Genomic DNA, 12,247 nt, shown 5'->3' on the forward strand with positions numbered 1-12,247 from the left:
CCCCCTCCCCCACACCCTCACCTCCCAACATCACAGGAACATAACTCAGATTCAATTTAAGATGCGCCACCAAAAACGACACTTTTGGACCCGTGGGGAGCGAGATGCGGCACACTACAGAGGTGAGGCCCGTTCCGCCGCCCCCTGCCCCCCTCCCTGACTTCATTTACCTGGGGGGAGCGGGGCGAAGGGGGATAGGGCTATAGTAGTTTTACCTATTTTAAAAGCTAGATATGTACGTGGATAGAGAGGACAGGTGTTTTGTTTTACCGGAGCTGCCCAATGTGTAGACTGACTCTCCCTCTGCAGTCTCCTGGCGCCCCTGGCTTTATATATGTTTTACAGAGGTGCCGGAGCTGCCCTTCGTATGGTCTGACTGGCTTCTTGCAGACTCCCTGTGTTCCTATGCTATTAAGAGATAGATAGATAGATAGATAGAGAGAGAGAGCTAGATAGATATGGTTCTTTTAAAGCCCTTGGGCCTTTGTCATACCTTAGCGTGTGTTTGTAAGCTACGCCAACCATTACGCATTCATATCTATCCATCTATCTATCTGTAAATATCTGTGTATCTATACGTTTCTATTTATACACCTCCGATGACTTGCCAGCACTCACGATACAGACAGCATACACTCACCATCAATCACCATCACTCATAATTCATCAGAAGCAGATATGAGGGCAATCACAAGAGGGCCAATGTGTTTCCTACCTACCAGTGTGTGTCCTACCTCGCCCTTGTTTTCAGTTTGTTTGTTCTTTAAAGGGCCAGTTCCGCAGCGCCACACAGTGATATTCTCAGCGCCATAACCAAACTGTAGTCTCCGTAAAGGTCAGGTTTTCCACGCGACACCCGATGCTAAAGAAGTTTCCCGTGTGTGTGTGTGTGTGTGTGTGTGTGTGTGTGTGTGTGTGTGTGTGTGTGTGTGTGTGTGTGTGTGTGTGTGTGTGAATTTCTGAGCTTCTTTATCAACGCCGAACACTACACAAGGAATTTTCGAAGTGTTTTGTGTTTGGTTTGGGTGTTTACGAACTTCATGTGTTTTCTTCTTCTTCTTCTTCTTCTTCTTCTTCTTCTTCTTCTTCTTGTTCTTCGTCTTCTTTCTTTATTCTAATTTCTTCCACTTCTTCTTCTTCTTCCTCTTCTTCTTCTTCTTCCTGCTCTTCTTGTTCATGTTCTTCGTTTTCTTTATTTATTCTAATTTCTTCTTCTTCTTCTTCTTCTTCTTCTTCCTGTTATTATTATTATCCTTATTCTTCCTCTTCTTCTTCCTCCTTCTTCTCCTCCTCCTCTTCCTCTTCCTCTTCCTCTTTCTCTTTCTTTTCTTCTTCCTCTTCCTCTTCCTCCTCCTCCTCCTCCTCTTCCACTTCATCATCATCAAATCCAGTCTCATTACCACAGCATCCTCGCCACAATCATTCTTCCCACCACCACCACCACCACCTCTCCGCCCCCCTTACCTGGACACCCGAGTCGTTGGCATCGTCCACGCCACCACCAACACCCTTCCTAAGCCTCGCCCATCCATCGACTAACCTGCAAGGAAGAGGAAATATTTTTAGTGTGTCAAACGCTATAAGATGAGGCAATGGCAGCTTATCTGAGGTGACATCATCTTAGTGTGTGTTTAATTTATTACAGTAAAGGAGACAGCTCAAGGGCAGAAATAAATACAGTCGTCCCTCAAATAGTACGGGGGTTAAGGACCCAGGATCCCCGTACTATTCAAAAATCCATACAAAATTAGTGCCCCCCTTAGAAACACTCCTGGGCTGCGTTTGAGAGAGGGAATCGGGACTCTCGGAACGTCCCGAGTGATGTCAGACGCGTGACGCGGCAGCACGAGTTGCCGGCTTTGAGTGGTGGAGCGCTTTCGTGCTGTGATGACGTCATCAGCAAATATGGCGGCCAAAACAAACACATATAGGTGTTTCCATTGCATTTCACCTCTCTGTGCCACCATAACCACTGCAGCTTCCTTTTCATCTTCTGTTGTAAGGAGTTCATCAGCCAGGACAGCTAGTAATGCATGTTAAACGTCGCCAGGAAGATTAGCGCACGTCATTTTGCTACGAGTGAGACGCCGTTACAATAACAACGACGAGGCTTAGTTAAAGGACGGCCTTTATCTCCACTCTTGCAGCACTCCTGGAGCACTGGCAGTTACTGCGGCAAGAATTTCTTTTTCACTATGATTTTCAGGGTGTTGGCCCTGAGGGAGTCAGCCGTTTCAAAGGCTGTAGTTGGGACCGAAAGGGACAACTACCTCCCGAACTAAGATTACCCAAGATGATAGATACAGCGAACACTGCTCTCATTCACGTGGTATGCTCTCCCTACGGCAATGTAACTTATCCCAAAACGTAACTTCTCCTAAATCTGAATTCTTCTTCAAGGTGAACACTTTTCTCGAACGTATTGGGGTGCTTTCAGCAGGTGTTTTGGTAGAACAGTGTTGCCACTCATGCCATTGCTACTTGGAGCGACGAGCGGGAAATTTAAAAATCCTAAAAAAAATCTTCCATGACCATCCGTATAAAACCGAATCCGTACTATTGGAAACCATACTATTTGAGGGACGACTGTAAAAAAAAATGCCCACTAATCAGAATAAAGAAAAAAAATGCAGGCTAATCAGAAAAGAAGAAGAAAAAACGCAAATCAAATCAAAATTCAAAATCGAAATAAATGAAAAATCCAGTTAATCAAGATATACAAAAGCCCACTGATCAAAATAAATAAAAAATAAAGATCAGAATAAAGAAAAAAGTCCGCTAATCAAAAAATAAATAAAAAATACCGTTAATCAATAAGGTAGATAATAAAGTTCAGTCGTACATAAGGTAGGGAGGTAATAGGGTGAGCAATGAGGCTGTAATAAGGCAGGGAGGTAATAGGGTGAGCAATGAGGCTGTAATAAGGCAGGGAGGTAATAGGGTGAGCAATAAGGCTGTAATAAGGCAGGGAGGTAATAGGGTGAGCAATAAGGCTGTAATAAGGCAGGGAGGTAATAGGGTGAGCAATAAGGCTGTAATAAGGCAGGGAGGTAATAGGGTGAGCAATAAGGCTGTAATAAGGCAGGGAGTTAATAGGGTGAGCAATGAGGCTGTAATAAGGCAGGGAGGTAATAGGGTGAGCAATAAGGCTGTAATAAGGTAGGGAGGTAATAGGGTGAGCAATGAGGCTGTAATAAGGCAGGGAGGTAATAGGGTGAGCAATAAGGCTGTAATAAGGTAGGGAGGTAATAGGGTGAGCAATAAGGCTGTAATAAGGTAGGGAGGTAATAGGGTGAGCAATAAGGCTGTAATAAGGTAGGGAGGTAATAGGGTGAGCAATAAGGCTGTAATAAGGTAGGGAGGTAATAGGGTGAGCAATAAGGCTGTGGTGCCCCGAGGGCTGCGACACCACTCGTGTCATCATCATCTTCACCGGCAGTATTTTCCGATGACAACAGCGGTATCGACCGCTAAAACACAACACGGACTCCAAGACATGATTGTCCCCACACGCACTGTTCATTTACCAACCTATACACAATTGTAATTGCCCATTAACGCACCCGCTTATCTCTCTAAGCCAAAACACGATCAACCGCGGAACAAAATGTTATGAAAACAAAGCTGCGTCACCGCGTGAATTAAGCATGTCGGTTAGGTAGATTATTGTATGAGCTCGGTGTGAGTTTGATGTATGACTCACACGCCTGACGTATTACCCTCGCGATGTCTGTATGTATGTCTGCCTATATAAGAAGCATTTATTCAGGCTTGACCTCAGATCAACCAGCACTCTGTTCGTTGCTGGACACTCAGTTGTCCTTCCCTAGACAACATGGGTAGAACATTCATCGTTGCTACTGTGAGTATGGAGTGATGTGGTACCATAGAGGAAAAGCGTATCTAACATATCTATTGTGTTCTATTATCTTAGTTTTACTTAGGATTATATTTCTATGATACTTTATTGTGTGAGTTTTTACTCAATATTATACCAGTGTTAACGTCAGTAACCAATAGTGAAAGAAAACCTGAAGACTCATTGAGTCTAGTAAGCCAGTCGCTGGTTTAAACAATATTTTACCTTTGTAATATTAAGTAGTATTAAGGTAGAATAAAATACATATAAGAAAGGCGACACCGTTTCATCACCCCATTTACGAACTACTTTAAATACTCCTAAAGTACCAGTATTTTAAGTCAAGTGTTACTAGTGCAAACAGTGTGTCGTCGCCCCTGTGTGACCCGGATTGCAGGTTACAACTTTGGTGTCAGGTGTGGTGTGGTGAAACATGTGGTGAAACATGTGGTGAAACATGTGGTGAAACTTGTGGTGAAACTTGCGATTTATATTGGTTTATATTGGTATTGTACTGGTGTATGTCCACATCCGAAAGCGAGGGAGAAGACAGTTATTCTTGGAATTACGGGAATAAGACTTTAGAGTTAAAAATGCCAGACGAAGGCAAGAACCCTCCCCCAAAAAGGAGATGGAAAATCGATCACCCTTGCCCATGATGATCTTGTCACGCTACTTAGCCGTCATACCTTGAATGATTTTAGTAGTGTGCAGGGACTCTTATATTTTTGTGGTGGAGAAGAAAACAGTAGCAAAGCACCAGACCTCCAATGCCATAAGCTAGCAAAGAAATGGATAGAGGATATTGAAAGCCGGACACAGGCAAATTGGGACACTACCGGAAAGATTGAGTTAGCCAAACAATATGCCCTGGGAGCAGCGCGCGATCATCTCCTCGGTTGTATCACTAGATGTGGACAGGATTGGGAAAAAGTAAAGGAAGACTTCCACGTGTGTTTCCACAGTAAGGACCTTTTCGGTCCTCCAGAAAGAATTGGGAGAGGCAAAACGGCGGACAGGAGAAAACATCCGCACCTTCCTCATCCGCCTGGAGACATTGAGAGACGAGTTGATCGCTCTCAAGCCTGACAATGCCAGTTTGCTAACTGAGATAACCGCTTTACGGCTCAGAGAGGCTTTCCTCCGGCCTCTTACTCATCCCAACGGAGGAAGAAAAGGGGGACCCACAGAAGGTGTTAAAGAAAGGGTATGAGTATATTAAAGCTTATCCAGAGTCGAAGCTATCCGATGCCGATATCGCCAAAGAAATAAAAGTGCTGAACGTCTGTTCCACCCAGGCATCCGGACCCAAACATGTCTCACAAGCCCGTCCTCCACGCCCTCCAGGCCAGTCACGTTACCCGATACCCCAAAGGGGAGGACGGCACGCCGCGCCACCTACACGCCCATATGGGAACGCGCCCACGCCACCTACATGTTATGCTTGTGGGTATGTAGGACACATGGCTCGCGATTGCACATATGGAAGGCAATATAGGGGTGCCTACCACCCACCAACGGGCTCTCGGTACCCTCAGTACCAGCCCACTCGAAACAGGCGTCAGCCTGTCTCGCCTGCGCTGCCTGGCGCCCGGAGTACACGGCCGGTCCCTCACCCCGTAGCTCCTGGGTCAACCCTGACCACGAGAAGAACAAAAAACCGACCCCAGAGTAGCTGCGGCAGTCCACGGCCCTACCAACGCCCTCACGTTGAGATTGTGCGTAGGCGCTAATGCACCAAAGGAGATGGTTTACGCAATGCTAGACACAGGAGCAGGAGCGTCCCTAATAGAAGAAGATTTATTTAGGAAGGTAGGCGGGAAGATGATAGTTACAGAACCTCTCTCCATACAAGGGGTAGATCGGACTCCAATCCCTAATAAAGGAATAGCCGAAGTAGTAGTAGACTTTGGGCACGGAGAAATTATAGAAAAATTTGTAGTAATATCACAAGGTATAGTGTTACCAACAGCAGTTTTGTTGGGCCTAGAATTTATGTGGAGACAAAATGTGGTAGCTGCACCGCTGGACACACCTGGGCAGTTTAGTGTAATGGTGGGCGCCTACCCAGTGGAAGTACATTCCCTGGCTGCGGACGATATGAGCCCGTACCCAGAAGATCATAAACCTACTTTAGACGAGATGGAGGAAGTACCAGTGCAAACATACGCTATTAACGTGGCGTCCTTGCTCCCAGGCACGGCAGGGTATGTCACTCTGGAGGCAGAGATTGGCAGAGCCCAGCAAGCCTTATTTCTCCCAAGGTCCAATGATATCCCTTCTTCATTTTTATTTCCCGGGTTAGTAACCTTAACTCCTAACGTCAAACAAACCCAAGGTAAATTCATCATTCCCTATGCTAACCCAACTGAAGAAACTATTGAGATGCCAACAGGTGAAGTGATGGGACACATTTATTCTTGTCACTCAGAATACTATCAATCATCGACTAATGAATGTGTAGCGGCTGTCACAAAACAGCTACAAAGCCGCCTGTCACCCAGTCAAGTAAGCAGATGGTACTCGATAAGCTGATAGACGAGCTATTTTACCCTCACAACGGAAAATTGCTGTCTGAAGGGCTTAACCGCAAGTATCCTGATGTGTTTGCTCTAAAAACGAGCCACTCACTATTACCCCTATTATGTTCACACTTTAAGGCTAAAATGACAAGCCTATATATAAAAAGCCATACCCAATACCAGTAAAATATCATAAAGAAATAGAGATTCAGCTCAAGGACCTTGAGGCCCAGGGTATTATACGCCCTAGTGCGTCACCCTACAGCGCACCTCTAGTCCCTGTTGCTAAAAGGATGGTGGAGTCAGACTTTGTCTCGACTTCCGCGCTCTGAACGATGAATTGATTGATGACAAACATCCCTCCCTAACATTAACCTCATTTTGCAACAGTTAGGGAAAGTAAAGTATTCACCTCCCTTGATTTGCGCCAGGGCTACCACCAAGTCCCATTGGCAGAGGAATCTAAACACTTGACAGCCTTCACGACACCTTATGGCCTCTATGAATTTACTACAGTCCCCTTTGGATTAAAAACAGCACCTGCAGCCTATCAACGGATCATGAATCAAGTTCTCATAGGTCTGACAGGAAGAATTGTACATGTATACCTTGATGATTTGATAGTACAAGGGAAAGACATGGACCATCACCTAAAGAACCTCCATGCCGTCTTGGACAGACTGCAGAAGGCTCACCTGTCCTTAAGACTAGATAAGTGTTCCTTTTTCAAAGAGCAAGTAGATTATCTGGGTCACATTGTTAGTGCTTCTGGCTTGAAGCCTCAGCCCTCAAAGGTACAGGCGGTGCAACAACTCACTCCTCCGAAAACAGTCAAAGAACTTCAAGGTTTCCTGGGATTGGTTAACTTTATAGGAAATTCATTAAAGACTTTGCCAAGATAGCATCCCCACTTAATAATTTACTCAAAGGGAGGAAAGTAACCAAGAATGATAAGACACATCTGGAGTGGAATGAAGAGGCATTGCATGCATTTAGCACACTAAAAGAACAGTCTAACGACTGACATTGTTTTAGCCTTTCCGGATTTCCGGAAGCCCTTCAATCTCACCACAGATGCGTCAGATAAGGCAATAGGTGGTGTGTTGCAACAAAAGGATGAAAATGGTAGTTTACGTCCCATAGCATATTTTAGTAGAACCCTGAATGGAGCAGAACGTAACTACTCAGCGGTAGAGAGAGAAGCTTTAGCAGTCATCTATGGCCTCAGTACTAACCGACCCCTTATCTTGGGTTATAGGATACACATCCTGTCGGACCATAGACCACTGACTTGGCTGTTAAAAAGCACAGTACCTAGCAGCAGGATTGCACGCTGGCAGACACTTCTAGGAGAATTTGACTTTAGTATTGATTATCTCCCAGGCTCCAGCAACATGGTAGCAGATTTTTTGTCAAGGATTAGAATCAGGAGAGCGACGTGATAGAAGGCGAATTGGATGCTCGAATTATGTCTGTCACCCTTACGGGTGGACAGGACATGTCTGTCGCCTCTCCGGAGGGACATGACAAACAGGATAAGTTTCTCCATTGGAGTCTTGCTGGACTCATGGAGCACCAGGATCATGATCCTGAACTGAGAGAATTGAAGCATGCTTTTGAACAGACCACCGGTGGTAACGTACATGAGAGAGATGAGAGAAAGGTTGCAGAGAGGAGCAATGTAACGTTAAATGCAGCTAAGAGGCACTTCAAAAAACTGCCTCTTAGTGAAGTGTGTGTAGAGAACGGCATTCTCTACCGCGATGTTTGCGATGAATACAACAAGCAGAAAAGACTGGTTATCGTTCCACCAAGCTACATTCCTAACGCGTTAGCTTTGGCGCATTCCATGCTACCTGCAGGGCATGGAGGCACTAAGGTTACGTTGGCACGCTGTCGCAAGTTTGCGTACTGGCCGGGAATGAAGGCGGACGTGGAGCAATATGTCAGATCTTGTCCTGTCTGTTGTCGGTTTAAGAAGAGGGGATCCCCGCCAGCTCCACTTATGAGGTATCCAGAGGTTGGCCAACCGTTTGACAGAGTCCATATGGATATTGTCGGACCTTTGTCTGTTTCAGACGAAGGCTATAGGTATGTACTGACAGTGATAGACGTCCTGTCACGCTTCTTGGTAGCAACCCCCCTTCGTACGAAGGCAGCCAAGGAAGTGGCAGCTGCGTTCTCTACAAGAACGTAGTCTGTGTACACAGCATCCCGCCGATTCTAGTCACGGATCAAGGAAAGGAGTTCGTCAACACTCTCTTACGAGAGTTGACTCAGTTGTTACAGATTGATCATCTAAGGACAACTCCTTATCACCCGTCTGCAAACGGTGTGATAGAAAGGCCTAATGGCACCTTAATAAATATCTTGAGAACTTTGTGCGAGGACAATCGCGGTATCTGGAACCAAATGCTTCCGGTTGCAACACACGCCTACAACACTGCCTACCATCGTGTTCTGAAAGATTCACCATTTTTCTTGCTTCTCTCGGGACCCAAATGTTCCTTTTGAAGTGCTTGAGAATAAACTCCAACCTTGTTATGATGTTGACAGCTATAAAGCATTTACTTCTAGTGTCGCGCAACCTATAAACTATGTCAGACCAATATAGATATAGGATGGCAGGAGTCAGAAAGAATGTTTAGGAAATCCAAACCCAAACAGGTGGTAGTAGGAGATCAGGTCTACTTAAGGCATGTAAGTACAAAGGGCGAAACAATGAAGCTCCAGCCCTTGTTCAATGGACCTTTTAGGGTGCTAGAAAAAATAAGCCCTGTAGTCTTACGACTGCGTCATGTTAGAGGTGGTAAGATCAAGACAGTTCACACAAATAATGTTCAGGTCGTTCACGAGGACTCTCTTGGCTTCCATGACTCTCCTAATGTCAGGCGTGCATACCCTCTCCCCTGATCAAGTAGTAGAAGTGGACCCACTCCCCATGACTTATTCCCCCGAGGAGCCGCTGCCATTGTCCTTTCCAGCTCCTTCCGAGCTCTCCTCACCGGCTCCTGTCTCCTCAGATGCTTCAGAGGTCCCCTCATTGGTTCCCTCAGCTCCTTCAGAGCCCTGTGTCAGTCGCTCATTACGCTCCAATACGGTACCCCCTTCTCTCCCCAATGTCATGGAACACCCTCTTGAGTATCGCCAACGACCAACGAACTGATGCCCCTATAATTACAGATCCTGGGTGTTGCCCTCTCCTTGTCTTCCTTGATCCCTCCCGGGAGCAACCCATTCGTCCCGGCCTCGTCTTCTCCCCAGTCTTTAAGATGCTGTTGACAGGACGGTACTATGTTGTCCCCGTCGTCATCAAGACGGACGACATCCAACGTCCTCTCATCAACGTGGCAAATCTAACAGCGGAAGTTTCATGGTCGATTGAACATATGAATCAATCGTTCCCTACTGTTGGTCTGCTCAGGCGCACTCTAGACTCTTTTCACATTGAGTTTGAGAAGTTATTCAAAGATCTTAACAGCTTTCTGTCGGCTATGAGTGGTAGAGATGGAAGCCCATTTCGGACTCGCCAGAAGCGAGGGGCCGTGGATTTCCTTGGCTCATTAGCAAACCTCCTTTTCGGTACGGCCACTCAGGCCCAAATAGATGTGATACACGGAAGCTCTCCCAGCTCTACACTCTGTCCACAGACGAGAGACGTCAACTTAACCTCCATCAGGAAGTCCTCAACGCCACAGTTCGGGACCTCCGTCATATTCATTCTGCCATCTCCGTCTAGAGTCCGCCTCGGCTTTGGCCTCAGCTATTATCCGTCAGTTCTCACTAAAAACCTTGCAAATTGAAGGAAATGCGTATTTTGGAGACTATCCTTCTCATTCAGTTGGCACTAGTGACCTAAATCATGATACTCTGAATCTCAAGCTTGGCCTTCAGCAGCTGTCCCAAACGCAGGTTTCCCCTCTCCTCCTTCCAAATGATGTACTATTTCGTGTGCTCAGCAATGCGTCACTCCATTACCCAGGCTTACTTTTCCCTGCAGCACATGAATATTTAGCATTGTATAGAGATGTTTCTAGGGTTATTTCTAAAGGTACGCTTTCCTCAGGAACCCTTCACTTCTACTTACAAATCCCCATGAAAGGGGATCCCTCTGACGTGTTCGATGTGTTTAAAATGGACGCGTTGCCTTTTCATCTTGATGGCACGCCATATTTTCTGCACACCGACACGCTTTCCACTACCTTGCGGTTTCTGAAGACCTCACTCACTATATAATCTTAGACTCCTGGACCGCTGTACTAAACACCACCTGCTCTATGTATGTCCCCTGTCGCCCTGTCTACTCGACTTATGTCCAGCTCTGCGAGATCGCTCTCTTTCTCGATCGCCCAGACGCCCTCTCGCTGTGTTCTAAGTCTCTCCTCAGAGTCTTCCCCAGTCTTCATCCCGTCTCCTGCGGGCTGGGTCTTCGCTACCGATACTCCCCAGGTGGTCACCATGGTCTGCCCGGACAGCCCGGTCTCCAAATACAGACAGACCATCAACGGGACGGGTCTCCTCAGCCTCGGTATGGGCTGTAGTGCCCACTCCGACGCCTTCAGCCTCCCTGCCTCTGCTACTATGGACGGTGACGCCCCGCTGACGGTTCATCGCGCCCCCTTCCACATCGGACGTGACGTGGTCTCATCGCTCCTGGCCAAGACTCCCCTTGGCCCCTTCCCCTCCCCGCCGCCGTCGCCCGGGTCGTCTCTGGCCCCCCCGCTGGACCTCCCTCCTGCACTTCACGCGCTCCAGGAATCCGTCTCTCCGGTCCCCGCCTTCGACCCCTTCCTCCCTTGGTGGGGGTGGCTGCTCCTCCTCGGCGTCGTCTTCGTCGCCGGTGGGGTAACCTTCTTCTGTCTCTTCAGGTCCCGTCTCGCAGGCCTCCTCCCCACGATCCCGCCATCCCCGTCTTGGCCCTCCATGGTCGTCCGCCGGGAACGCTTCGTGCCACGAGGACGTGGCGTGATTTGAACGGGGGGGTATGTGGTGCCCCGAGGGCTGCGACACCACTCGTGTCATCATCATCTTCACCGGCAATATTTTCCGATGACAACAGCGGTATCGACCGCTAAAACACAACACGGACTCCAAGACATGATTGTCCCCACACGCACTGTTCATTTACCAACCTATACACAATTGTAATTGCCCATTAACGCACCCGCTTATCTCTCTAAGCCAAAACACGATCAACCGGAACAAATGTTATGAAAACAAAGCTGCGTCACCGCGTGAATTAAGCATGTCGGTTAGGTAGATTATTGTATGAGCTCGGTGTGAGTTTGATGTATGACTCACACGCCTGACGTATTACCCTCGCGATGTCTGTATGTATGTCTGCCTATATAAGAAGCATTTATTCAGGCTTGACCTCAGATCAACCAGCACTCTGTTCGTTGCTGGACACTGTAATAAGGTAGGGAGGTAATAGGGTGAGCAATGAGGCTGTAATAAGGCAGGGAGGTAATAGGGTGAGCAATGAGGCTGTAATAAGGTAGGGAGGTAATAGGGTGAGCAATGAGGCTGTAATAAGGCAGGGAGGTAATAGGGTGAGCAATGAGGCTGTAATAAGGCAGGGAGGTAATAGGGTGAGCAATGAGGCTGTAATAAGGTAGGGAGGTAATAGGGTGAGCAATAAGGCTGTAATAAGGTAGGGAGGTAATAGGGTGAGCAATGAGGCTGTAATAAGGCAGGGAGGTAATAGGGTGAGCAATGAGGCTGTAATAAGGTAGGGAGGTAATAGGGTGAGCAATGAGGCTGTAATAAGGCAGGGAGGTAATAGGGTGAGCAATGAGGCTGTAATAAGGCAGGGAGGTAATAGGGTGAGCAATGAGGCTGTAATAAGGCAGGGAGGTAATAGGGT

The sequence above is a fragment of the Eriocheir sinensis genome, chromosome 68 (genome assembly GCF_024679095.1).
Source record: "Eriocheir sinensis breed Jianghai 21 chromosome 68, ASM2467909v1, whole genome shotgun sequence".
In the NCBI taxonomy this organism is placed as follows: Eukaryota; Metazoa; Arthropoda; class Malacostraca; order Decapoda; family Varunidae; genus Eriocheir; species Eriocheir sinensis.